Source organism: Hetaerina americana, unplaced genomic scaffold (genome assembly GCF_022747635.1).
Source record: "Hetaerina americana unplaced genomic scaffold, ioHetAmer1.1.p SCAF_30, whole genome shotgun sequence".
NCBI lineage: Eukaryota > Metazoa > Arthropoda > Insecta > Odonata > Calopterygidae > Hetaerina > Hetaerina americana.
The window spans coordinates 2,005,994-2,019,479 of record NW_027286875.1 but is presented as its reverse complement, the minus strand read 5'-3'; the positions used below and the strand labels follow the sequence as shown (position 1 = coordinate 2,019,479).

General features: G+C 38.5%; 1 protein-coding gene across 3 annotated transcripts in view; it reads left to right on the top strand.

Annotated features, from left to right (window-relative positions):
• The first annotated feature begins 2,067 nt into the window (after positions 1 to 2,067).
• LOC139691202 (very long chain fatty acid elongase AAEL008004-like) overlaps positions 2,068 to 13,486 on the top strand; it is a 525,450-nt gene continuing 514,031 nt past the window's right edge. For all 3 annotated transcript variants that reach the window (XM_071588934.1, XM_071588933.1, XM_071588932.1), the window contains exon 1: positions 2,068 to 2,856. The gene's annotated coding sequence lies outside the window, so the exon portion shown is untranslated. The remainder of the gene's footprint in view (positions 2,857 to 13,486) is intronic.

The following is a 13,486-nucleotide window of genomic DNA, read 5'->3' as shown; positions in this document are numbered from 1 at the left end:
TACGACATACATTCCTCTTTATATTGGCCTTAAGAATATTCATTTGGTAAGGTGAAGCTCTCTGAAATTCAGCCTAATGACCTGTAAAAATAGTTTTCATAAGTAGTTGTAATAAGAGTTAATTCTGTAGTTTTCCATAATAATGAAATGACAATTGATAGCTGAGGTTAAGGCAAACAGTGCATCAGTGAGTTAGTACTCGACTTACATTTATGGTTAAGGAATAGTGCCATTGGCACTCATAAATATCTGAAAAAAATAATATCCTTGCCAGCATGAAATATTATTAATTTTTAACCAAGGGTGATTTTATGTATTACCTTGGAACATAAAATAGGGGAGTACAAGCGTTCAATCGGAATTACATTTTTTGTTTAATTGGTCGTATAAAAATGACATTGTTATGTACTTCTATGTTTTGGTGATCCATAAAATTTTAGCATTATCACACTGGTGAATAAAACTCCTCTATTAGCTATATTGTCATCAAATGAGGTCAGCTTTCCATTCGGCCCAATTCTTGTATATTTAATTCGAAGTATTGTAATATATTTGGTGCGTTAATGGAAAAATCGGCATCCTTAAGATTATGCAACCCACACATCTATAAACAAATGCTCGGGTATCTATATTCTTCACAGGTAATTTTCATATTTTCTCCTATATGATTTTAGTGTTTGGAAGAAATTGACATCCTCTTCAGGCATCTGGTTATACTCGTTGACACTTCCATTTTATTTGAGGACCTTTGAAATGTTTGCCTTGAAAGAGTTTATTTAGTCATTAGAACGAAGTTCAACCTGGTCCTCCACTCCATTTAATTCTTCTCAGCCTTAGTATCAGAAAGAGCATTCAGTTGATGTCCAATAAGTCTGTTAAGCTAAGTGACTTACTGAATATGTGAATTTCTATTTTTCAAATATTAACAAATTCGCGTTTGATGAAATGACGAATAAATTTAAATATCACAACAGTTAGCTCATTCCATTAATATTACATTGTGCTATGAAGATAATACTACAGCAGAATTTCTTCAATTTATTGTCAATATCTTCCAATCAATATTTATGTCTCTGTTTCGGTAAAGGGATAATGATAGGTACACTGTTTATATTAAAAATTTCTTGGTTCAATTTAGGCATGGGAAACCTTTTATAAGATATCATGAAGGCATCCAATATTATTTCAGTTCATAACACATTGGGATGGCAACAAATTGCATGCCTTCCTGAGATTCAGCATAGAGCTAGTGAAATAATATTTGGCATGAAGAATGTTCGTGTAAATTATGTCTAGAAAGTTTTTATATTTCAGATAACCATATATCGTCCTTCAACAATTATTTAATCATGTAAAGTTGTTAAAATATAGTAGAGTTGTGGGATAAAATCAAGAGCACCATTTCAGATGATTCATTCTCGAATTTACCAATGCGTGGCTAGTAATTATGTAACCTCAGTCAATTTTTTCAGAGTTCTGTACACGTACTCTTGAAATTTGCATAACTCATATGTGGCGAGTTATTATCAAAATATAAACAGATATGTCTAAAATAAATTAGCTGAACGAAACTGAGCATAGATAGTTTAAATGTTATTAATAATAAGTTAAAATAAATTTCTAAGCTGCCTAAGTGTACTTTGAAGATCAAGGGAGCAATGAGAGGCCTTCAGAGAAATACTATTTTTTCTGAGCTCAGTTTTCGATGGCATTTTAATTCTGATCCTGATATACGTGGTGGCCTTTTCATAGAAATATTTCTTAGCTGAAATTAGAGAATTTACAAGTTCGTGTATTTTTAACAGCAAATTTAGATTTTATCCAATCGAGGGGATGAGTGGTCTTACAAATGTCTACGTAAGTGTGATTTAAGAGACCGCCTCTTCGTACCCTTACCCTCCCGAACGTAGGAGTTCTAAAATAACTCGCTAGATGGCAAGGTGTCATCTTCTCTGGGAAAGTAGCCGGGCATATAGGGGCCTAGGGTTGGAAAAGTGTTTTCGAAAATGCCCGTCGGAAACGGAAGTCGTTTGGTGCGTGCTGGTATCCGGTAGTCGGTCCCAAGGTGAGGGCGGGTATAGTGGGGATATCTAGGCTCTCGACCGGCGAAATTGTGGGCGTTGAAAGGGTGAATGTTGAGTGAAATTTGTATGTAGTCAGCTGGATTTGTGAACTCGTGAGCATAATTCCACATGAACGAGTCTTTCACGTAGTAGTTTCTAAGTTTTGACGGTGAATTTATAAAATGGAGAAATAGAGCAATAGCAGTCGATGCTTGGATACGTATCATTTAATGTCTAGTAAACTTTAATTTCCTCTGTGCAACAGTCTAAGTTGAAGCCGTCTGTAAAAACTACTAGAGGACTTTTTATCACACCTGTGGCGTTATGAGGTTGACAGGACGCACATCATTTATTATTTGCCAATCATTCTTTCATAGTTTTTGAAGTGACGTTTAGAAACAGGAATCTGAAACAAGTTAGAGCCAGAAAATTCTTGTCTTCGTACAAATGCTATAGCTCTTGTTCCTCATCGGTATCCTTTTTTTGCGTGTTGTAGATCGTGCATCAGGACCAGTGATTTTGTGATTTTCGTGAAGTGACACAAAATGTGCATCTTTTAGCGGATGATTTTGGGATAAACATTTTGTAATGATGAGCAGGTGATGCCAGAGAAAACCATCGAACTGTGCAACAGAGTGAGAGTTACGAAGTGGGCGCGCCGGAGCATCGTGGGTTTAATTCCCGTCCAGTTAAAATAAACAATTTGTAGAGAACGTACAGCTACTACCTCTGCTCCGTGCCCTGAAGGAAATTGAACCTATCACCGATTTGAACAAACCAGCCCTCCTTCCAGGTTAGATTGCTAATCAGCCGGTTTTTGAAAGAGTTTTTCTTTCACATTGTTTTTCCTGAGTCCTTTGACTATATTCATTCAAAATATTAATGAAACTATCGTTGAACACCCGTTTCGAATGAATCCCATCAGTATTCTGTTTGGATATATTTTCCTGGCCTCATTTCATTACGTTGCATAAAATTAAGATATTAACCATTCATTAAATTAACCTCAACGTTTTTATCGTCATATTCTGTGGGGTTCAAAGTTATGGCACTTTCTGTTCATGCAAGTTACTCAGCGCAACGATATTGCACGTGAATGGAATAATTACGTAACGGCTTGAGTATAACTCCGCGCCCGGTTGCATTTCCAGTTGTGCGTGAAGCATGTTTAAGTTATACTTCGTTCATCACAAAAATAGCTGGAGGAAACAGTTTATTTCTCAAAATTTTTGGAAAATAAATGTTAAGCCATAGTTTTGTGTGTTTTTGAAGTTTTCTTTGTCTTCTGTAACGAGTGCATTCGGAAATTATTTCTATACATATATGATGCGCCTCAGTTCAGTTCCAATCCGCAGGTTTAATTATAATTTCAGCCGCTTGATTGCTGCATCACGTTAGCCATTAGTTATTTGTAATTTGAATTTGAAAATATTAGTTTTTATTATTTGAAAATGTTTGCGCCTAGGACCATGGAAAAATACGATATATACGATACTCTCATAAGCACGTTCAACACACCAGTTTTCCGCACACTGCTCCCTGTAATCATGGAAAGTTCGTAGAAGTTCCCGCACAGAACTTTGAACATCATAGTATTCCCTTGATCTTTTTTCTCAGTCATGGAGCTCGTCTGTTGAGGAATTTGCTTCTGTTCATTAGGAGATTCACTAGTTGAAACTATTATGACAGTAATCGAGCGGAGGAATTTTCCATTTTTGATTTTCGCGGAGTGACAAGGAATATTACAACGAGAAAACGGAGGCGTAATATTTCCTAATAAGTTTTACAGGCCGTGGGTGTGCCCAACTTCATTCCGCAACCAAACTGAGAAACGTCATTACTATTTAACCAATACCTTTAATTTGTGCGATTTGATCCGGAAAGTACAATTTACCCGAATCCCGTGGACTTCAATGTACAGCGTATCTATCTGCGACCCACCTGCCTTCCTCGTAAAAGTTTCGTTCCCTATTTATTTATTTAAAAATTGCGATCCATGGTTAAATTGTTGATCAAATGATCAGTAGAATATTGTGAATTTTGAGCGATATTGTTGATATTTAATTTTAGCAATGGCTTACCCAGTTTTCTACATTTTGGATATTTTATTCTACACAGATAAAAAATAACTCTCCTGGAGGGGGCATTATTTTCTAAACTTGTCATAATAAATATACTGCAGTATAGATAATTCATCCCTGTACCCAGACGCGTAAAATGAATTCTCAGTTTTGCTTAGTATGGGATATAATCTTTCCTCATTTTTGAAATCCGGTTAATTACTGCGATTTTGGGTGTTTTATCTTAATTTGTTGCCCTTCACTGATTGAAATTTGTGGTTGCTTATTCGGCTATCTGCTCCAATGTAGCTCCGTCCCTTGTGCGAATAGCAAACTAAATTTGTGCATTCGCAGATCTAATTTAACTAATCCTACCCTGCATACCCATGTAGCCACCTCTTACTTCTTTTCAGCATCTCATCGAATTCAGAGTGTGTAAGTCAATAATCACGGTCGATAACCAGCCACATCGTATTACGTACCTATCTGTGTGCGTCTCAATTCTTTATTCCCTAGTTGTATCTCTTCAATTGATTCATAAACATCATCGGATGAGACGCCTTTCATTCTAGTCTACTCCTATATGCCGCGATACTCTTGTCAAATTTGCCCACTCTTTTTGAGCGCCTTCTTTAAATCCCCAAATTCAGCTGATTCTGCCCTCCGACGCTTGATATTCACCTTTTAATGCGTTCATTATTTTTTTGCCTTCCCGCGTCCTCCGAACCAAATTGACATTCATTCATTTGGGTATTTTTACGTATTCTTTTAATGATCCCGTTACTATTTCTAGCATGCACGGAATTTAGAGTTTATTCCTATATGCCTAAATGCCACCGGTTTCATTTTTTTAAGAGTAGGGTTAAAGTAGGGATAGTGAAGTAATCAGACGGAACTCACTACCGATGAATACTGCGAATTACGTAACCCCATAAAACGTCTTCTCTTTATTGCACACTATGTTAGAAACACATGATTACATCTCTTCCAACTGCATTTTTGTCTTCATTTCCTGTATGTTGTGTATTTCATTTGTGTAACGACGGACTTATTTTATGTTACAAAGGAAGATCTTTATTGTATATAAGAGAATAATAGTGTTTATTTTAAGAAAGTAAGCTGAATATTTATGCCCTGAAAAAAACTAAAAGAAAAATTCAAGGAATTTTTTTAGAAAGAAAAAATTCCTCCACTTACATCAGTCAGAGTTACTCTCCAATTCGGGTAAAGTACGGTAAGTCAACATTTGATCCGATAAGCTGAGAGTGAGGGCACTTTTCGGCGGTTATAGTTTTTTTTACGTGTTGATCAAGCTACAGTCCGGATATCCATTTAGCTCGAAATAAGTATATTCGCATGAATTTACGTTCAAGATTCTACCCGGGAGAATACAGCTGCTGATTCCTATTTAACGTCGTGAAATGAAACACTAACCTCACCCCATAACCGCGAGGAGGTTCCCCATTGGTCGCCGAGAGCGTTGTCGGATGCATCCTTCGCCAGCCGCGGTGGGTATCCCCGTCGAGGGACGAGAGAGATTTCCTTTGGTGCACTCGGCCGCAGGTGTCATTCGGGCACTGAGACGCCTTTCCCCGCCGCCACCGCTCACAGCCTTCGCTCTCACTCCCCGCGGCATACCTCTCTCCCTCGACGAGAAGCACCTCGTGCATCACAGCCGATTCAGATATGTTTTGCCGCTAGTTGGAGAGGTTCAACTAGCGTCAAACTACTTGAGCTGGAACAAACCGTTCTCTTTTATTCCCGAGCAAAAACTTCCCTAAAAATTTTAGTTTTGATCGACGGATTTGTAAAATGACTAATGGTTTAACGCACGTTATAATAGCTTTTGTTGGTTAACCTCAGTGTTAAGCATGGTAATCCAATGGCGAAAATGTACGAAATAGTGCTGCTGAATCCTATGTATTGTTCGTATGACGCCGGAAGTGGCGATTATGCACCTTTGTTGTATGGCCCGGAAAGTTTTCAGGAGCATATGAGGAAACGGATAATTAGGGGAATGACATTGGTTACGGTTCTCACGGCCTTATGGTGTACTGTGATCATGTGATTATGCTCAAGATAGTGTTTTCCAATCCTAGAGACGGTTTTCACATCAATGAAAGTTTTCAAGTCGAACGAAGAAGACAAGTATGCATGTGTAACGGACTTTTGGGAAGGAACAAATATGCGGGGCTGCATTCCCTTAGAAACAAAATCTTGGCCAAACATTGTATTAATTTTGAATTTGACTTTTTGTGGTGAACTAGAGCAGGTGTTTTCTTCGTGACTTACTTCCTATTCTAATGGAAGTATGTTTTTCTATTTATATGCCTCGCAGCTGCTAGCATCGATATTGAGGCGATATTCTTAGATATTTTTCTGCCTGGGGATCGCAATGTTGCGGTGGCTAACGTACTTGCCTCCCACCCAGAGGGCCTAGGTTTTGTTTTTCTGTGGCCCCATCCCTACTTGAGGTGCTTTGTTGAGGGCACTTTGAGTGGGTACGCCGTCCGTCGAAGCTGCGGACCCCTTGGCGACTTTTGTTAAGAGAAGGTTGATCCCGACGCCGAGTTTATCTCCACCCTTCATCCATTCCTGTTCATCCCTAAGGGCGCAAATCACATTGGCTGTCGGTTGCATCCCCCAACTACTACTACTACTATATTTATGCCGTCAAATATACCGTTTTCTTATTATCTTTGATGACACCCATCATCAATGTTGCACGTTTTAGTTTAATATTTGAGTTTTCCATTCGCAAAACTTGATCGTTGTGAGTATTCCATGCTTAGAAAATTTAAATTTCTCGTTGAGAAGAATTCAGCCGCACCAACACAAGCTGCCGACTCTCAGGAAAGTTTTCCATTTATCCTAACTGTTATAAGAAAAGGGAAACGAAATTTCCCCGGGAGCCACGGAATACTACCGAATTTCCAGTACGATCCTTGGCAATTGAAAAGTTGGGAACCAGAGTTATGCTTGCTTTGATTCCGCTAAGCATTGTTTTAACAAAGAAGTACAATGTATAAGAAAAATAGTTAAAATTCCTTAGTAAGTTGGGCAGAATTTGGCTGCTCATCTTGGTAAGGAATTTGGAGTCGTTTGAAGAGAGACGAGTAAAGATCTTTCGGCGATCATTAAATTTTTTTAGTTATTTCGAAACGGCATTGAAGGCAGTAGGCAACTTCCCCAAAACTTACCAATGATGACGGACAATAAGAACTACATGACATAAGTATGCCTTGCTGCCTCTTTCGGACCCTTCAATTTCGATTCGATCCCTCGCGATATTTGGTGTGGTTGGGCTTAGGGGGCATTTGGGTATGAGTGAGGGACATAAGGAAAACCTGGCGTCAGAGATCCGTTCATCTGCGGGTGATTATGATGATGCAAGGGCTGCAAACGCTTTCCCTGCGTAAGTTTGCAGTTCTTTCAAATTAAATCATTCAAATTTATGGACTACCATTACAGCCCATCTCCCTGTTAAAGTGCTTTAACCTTAGTATAATATGTACCAGAATGCTTCTCCACCTTTGGGTTCAACCAGAAAATATCTTTTTTATGGCCTTGATGTATGAGAAAAAAGGAAAAGTAAAACATCCCAATAATTTCCCATCAAATTTTTATATGGAAAAAAATATTACCTGAATCTTATGCGTGTTTAAATAAAAATTTTGGAGGAGAGTAGGTAAAACAATTGCTGCCAAACGATTTTATATTAGATATTGTCAGTTTAAATATCATCTTCTGTGGTAATGTAGCCTTGAAAATATGATAATTTTTAAGTTGGTGATTTTTCGTTACTAACTACTGTGTTACGGTTCCTCTTCAATTATTCCCGGCGTAGTATATCTATAAAATGCTTTGAGAATGAATGAGTAACATATTAGTCTTTGGAATTTTGTTTTGGAGTTCACCTCTATGCGTTGTGGTTAATTGCAATGCACCACAGCACTTACCTCCTGCTGCAATCGTGGGATTCACTTGGTCTCCAAGTTTCTTGTTGATGTAAGATTATGGAAACAGGCATGGCTGCCTATAGGAACAATTTTCCAAGATAAAATAGGTGGCAGACAGTGCGGCGCACTCCTTTAAACTTTACCTTTTATACAATGTACAACTAAGGAGTTACGCTACTGCAGACTGAATCGATTGTAGAAATCTATTCTCGTAGTCCATTCTCTGATTGTATCCATCAGATATGGTCTTGAGAACTCTGCGCTAGGTGATGAAGGCCAAATATTTATGAATGAAAAGCTATCGAAAGGAATTCTTGGATTTAATTCGTTAGCAACATTTTTGCTGCTATTTTTTCTTCAAGAAATACAGTTCACGGAGTTCAAATCACTGAAAAGTATACTTTACGTTTTCGCAGTTAGAGGTACACACATGCGGCGCTGTAGCCTCTCGAATCTTCGTGAAGATCTCTTGTGATTCCATTGGATTTACACATAAGGCCTATATGCAGCACGCATAACATTTCCGCCCTAAACCATCTCGGTCTTAATTGGACTGGAGATTCGATGCATTGACTTGCCTAATTAGTGGAGCTTGTGCCACTTGTTGTAGTTAGTTATTTTATATAATTGAAAATCTGCTGGCTTAATTGTTGAGGTATGAAATGCAATGTCACATAGATTGGTTATTTAAAAATAACTGTCGGCTGCCATTTCCAACCTTACTGTAAAATCTTATGAAATCCATTATGGTGCTTTATTATGAAATGCCTAGCATATATTAGTTGCAGAATGCCCTAAAGAGTCTCGAGGTTTCTCATCAAAGTAAACCGCTCTAAGTCCTACGACATCGATTAAGACAAGTCCTAGCTCGTAATTGTTGATTTTGATGAAAAGAAAACGCGAGAAATATTCATCGTTTTTGCAATGCTGTTGACAACAGAAGACGGGAAACCAAATACTGGAGCATTTGGTTACAGCTGTTTCCATGAATCAGTGTTTAATTACTGTTTGCATCATGGAATTTTGTCAATCACTTATTAAGTGCAGCATATCATTGTTTTCTCAGCATATTACCAATTTGCATATTTATGGGATGTGGTTGAGTGAGTAATGAAACCTTCCTGTAAGGTGTGGGATGACTGAGATTTCTCGCCTCGTAAACAACTTTAAGGCTGATTAGCTGAATGGGGTGTCATTTGCCTTTCATTTTCCCTCCAGTATCCGGCGATTCGGCTTCTGCTTATCGAAACATCAAATCGCCGACTCGTGAGGAGCGGTTTGAACTTGTGCGTGGTGTTTACAGAATTGGCGACAATTTTTCTATCGAAATCGAATCAAGTAATTTTGTAAAATTAATTGAAACGAGTAATTTTTTTTTTGAGGAAACCGAGATATACCGGCTAGTTTAATACTTTATACCTTAGTATTAGTTGTAAAATATTAATGTACAAGATATACCATCAAAGGAAATAAGGTATTCCACACGTTTTGTTTTCCTTTACTTTTCTTAATATATACGCCGCGCAAAGGAGCGAATGACCTCAGCCGTAGAAGTAGTCAAAACAATAAATTACGGCTAAGAATAAAACTGCGATTCATTCCCTCATAATTCGTGATTACCTCATGCGTGTCTTTGAGCTCGCCGTTTATATAAACTTTAATTATCGGGGTTGTGTCAGCTCAGCGGTTATCTATTGGTAAGTGAATCCAAGAAATTCAAATAAAAAGGTATGGCTCAACAAAGTCCTGTAAATATCTAGAAAATTAACCTAACGAGGCGATAGGAGACAGTGGGCTGCTGAGTGAGAACCCAGGAGGACGTGCGGCCGGAAACATCGGGAAACTCAGTTTTCCACAGTTTTTCCAATTTTTTCCGTGATGTCTCCCATAAAAGAGTTAAACTTCAGGCTTTAGTATTCCGCGTACTTACTCATATCTCGCTGAAAACCTTCATCGTCGTCTATAGTTCATTATCAAGGTTGGTAGTAAAGTCAGAACATTCGTGTTTTCGATCCTAAAATGTGCGACAGAAATTTTTTTCACGTTGAAAACGTACCACAGCGTGAAGCCTCAGTCCACACAGTCTGCGTTTTGGTTGTGACCTCATGCGTAACGCTTTTGTTTGCGAGTACGTGCGTAGGTTAGCAATCGGGGGCGTTCCGCAGATGGGTGGGGGCAGCGGAGGGAAGGGATAGGATGGACGGGGGCGTTTCAACCGCTGATAACCATTCGGCGAGGGATCCCATGCTAGTCCCGATGTCAAAGCGTGGAATTCCCTTTACCCTTGGCTCCTTTCCCGGACAACTTGGCTAGACGGAAAAAAAAACTGCACGGCCTTGGTGTGAACTGAGGCGTCTCCTGCCGTACTAGGCATTTCTTGATCGGAAAAATATGGCATGCTATTTTTTGCTGGTTTAAAATTATAAGTATGTTAAAACTGGTATGGGTAGGAATGTAAACAACACGGAACCAAAATGCGGCCAAAGCTTCAGTAAAGCATTCACCTCGAGACCTATATAAATAACAAAAAACTTCATCCAGAGTTCCCTATTTGTAGTCTTATCTTTTCTCCGTAATTCACTTCCGAAGCCGTAACGTCACGTTGTGCCCCAAGTGTTTTGACTCTTGTGCTTAAACAAGCATATGTGTTTAAATTTGAAATAATATCATCAAAATTCAAAATGTGTTAATTTTTAAGAAGACTACTTAATAAAAGTTAATGGAAACGGAAATATCGTTTATTGAAGTACCGTCCAGGGGTCTCCTAAACAACCTAGCGGCTTGTTGTAATTGGTACACTTCTGTACGAGGGAGTGAAGTGGGTGCATGTGTGTGTGTGTGTGAGGGAGAGAGAGAGAGATAGAGAATACTCCAGGGAGATAGAGCTATTTTGGAATGGTATAATTTTAAATATTGAGATATGCGATGATAAAAGTGCTATCTGCGTGTTGGAGTTAATCTTTCAAGTAGGCATAATGTTGTAATCAAAATATTATTGAGGGTTAACGTTGGGTTCCTCTCCAGCTTGTCCGAATTGTTGCTCCGTGATTTCGTGTTCCCTAGCGTGGCGAAGGGACTTAACGAGGAAAATGAAGAATCAGAGAGAAAGACGAGGAATAACTTCGGGAAGCAGGTGATGAACATTGTCGATGAAAGGAGCTATGAGGGAATGGTGAAATAGATTGGGAACAAAAGAGGGAGGAGAGCTGCTTCAAACCAATCCTCGGTAACTGATTGTCACATCTACATAATACCTCGCAAGCCGCCGTTGGGGCGCGTGGCGGGAGTTGTTCGGTCACCACCCCTAAAAGAGATAAAACCACATGCAAAACCAAATTATTCATGCAAACCTACACCAAAAGTAGCGTATATATTCATGGAAAAACCTTTTTAGCTAACACGCAAATACATGGGTGGTCTGAAAAGTTTTCGACCCAACAAAGATACAAGACATTTTTTCCTGACATTTTCGAGGTCGGAAACTTTGCAGACCACCCTCGTACATGCAAATACATGAACTATCAACTAACATACATCTGTACCTAAGAATGTAGTAAACATTTATTCAATAACGTGCAAATAGGAATTGAAAAGTAATAAGGGGAAATTCCACCATCTCATGGACATGGAACTCATGGTCTCCGCCCCCAAGGGCACAGGTAGGGAATGCGACTTACCGCTGCAGGCAGCGAAGCGTCCCCCCTCAGAGAGAGAGAGAGAGAGAGGGATGGACGGAGAAACTTGAAAACAAACAAAGCAGGGTAAGCAATACTGTAACGAGCACTACATTCTTTAATGGCAGTCCCATGTGGTCATGCGGGAAGAGTTTTGACCATAAACACACGAGATTAGTGAAAGTGCATTTGAGTAAAACTAATTATTCCCTAGACGCTGTGGGTGGTAATGGTTATGAACTTCTCATTTTTCTGTTTAAACTGAGTGTAATTCCTACTCGCGTATGGCATGCAGTTAAAGTAGATCATCGGTCGTAAGTCGTTTATGGACTCATAACTAGGTTTCCAGTGAATACTTCATTTCCGCACTCCTAATGGAGATATTATACTACAAAGACGCCACCCTTGAATGGTGCATTTACTTGAAATGACTTGAAAATATTTCCCTTGCAGGCTTTGAGTAGAGTCTCATGCGTGGTCTTTGCCTATCTCAGCATTATTAAAAACATTCAAGTTCATTATGGGCATTAATAAATTTTAAAGGAATACTTCGTGTCATAACAATTTTATATAAAAACGTGGTGATTTAAATTCTGTTCAGATCATGCCTATCCGTCGTAAAGTACTTCAGTTAATTTGGAAAGTAGGTGATAGGAACAGAGAGCTTCTCTTTTGTTATTTCTGAAAGATATTTGAATATTTGTGTGTATAAAATGTATTATATTATTGTGGTTCCTCCGTAAATGGAATGGCTCCAGTGACGGTGTTAAAGCGAGCTCAATCACTGCAAGTAGATATATAGTACTTGTCATGTTTCCTGGTTAATTAAGACGCTCTAGAATTTTTCGTTGCTTGTACAAATAGGGAAGACTGATCAGTTCCTTTGTTATCTCGCGATTAGATTTGAGCTTACATGAAAACCGTTAAGACTACTTTTGACTTCGTCTGTTTGTTGGAGATGCCATAGTTATTGACTCTCTGCCTTCTAAAGGAGTTAAAACACCGCGTTAAGATATTTAGGAGATAAATTAAACCGTATGCTTTTTTAACATTTATTTTTTAACTTATCGACCATCTAGGAATGTCACGTCTTCGAACTAGATGATATAGATTTTGGGTCATTTAATGTGCCACAATCGCTCTTTTTTATCATTCTACCGAAAAATTCCTAATTTTTGTTTCATGAGAAGTCTCGAGAAAGAGTGAATTGATACAAATTCGAACAGTTTTTAATCCATGACTATTCAAAAAATTGCTGGAAGGAGTGAAACATCTCGATAGTTTTTACAATACGAAATTGATTTGACATTTTTGACATGAGTAAATATCTTATTATATCGTATTTAGTTTTTATTTAAATTGAATGATGTACTGAGTCCTGTATTCATTTAATCCCTTATCTGAATGGGGCAAGGCTATTGTGGACGGGCCAAGAAAGGCGATAAAGATAGGTATGGCACGCTCGGATGAAATTCTCAATTGAGGTTCTTTGGCGATGGGAGGAGCCCGATTGAAATCAGAATACCGTTCTGTTTCCTTTCAGTAAAACGTAATGACAAGTAAATATTCATAAATGAAGATACGACGTTGAAACAGTGAGCACTTTGGTCTGTTATAAAAAAGTATCTCATGAGTAAAGTAAGAGTGCCTTCTAATCGGTCGGACAAATAACCTCAGCCTTAACTCAATGTCTAGTCTAAAGGACAATGAGTTCACTATTGAGTTATCGC